Raw genomic sequence first — 231 nt, forward strand, 5'->3', positions numbered from 1 at the left:
GTAGACGTCCTACAACTTTTAATATGAGCGAAAGAGCCTTTATAAATCATGATTGCGGTAGTGTAGACGTCCTACAACTTTTAATATGAGCGAAAGAGCCTTTATAAATCATGATTGCGGTAGTGTAGACGTCCTACAACTTTTAATATGAGTGAAAGAGCCTTTATAAATCATGCTTTTGGTAGTGTAGACGTCCTACAACTTTTAATATGAGTGAAAGAGCCTTTATAA

This window comes from Ischnura elegans, chromosome 13 (genome assembly GCF_921293095.1).
Source record: "Ischnura elegans chromosome 13, ioIscEleg1.1, whole genome shotgun sequence".
NCBI lineage: Eukaryota > Metazoa > Arthropoda > Insecta > Odonata > Coenagrionidae > Ischnura > Ischnura elegans.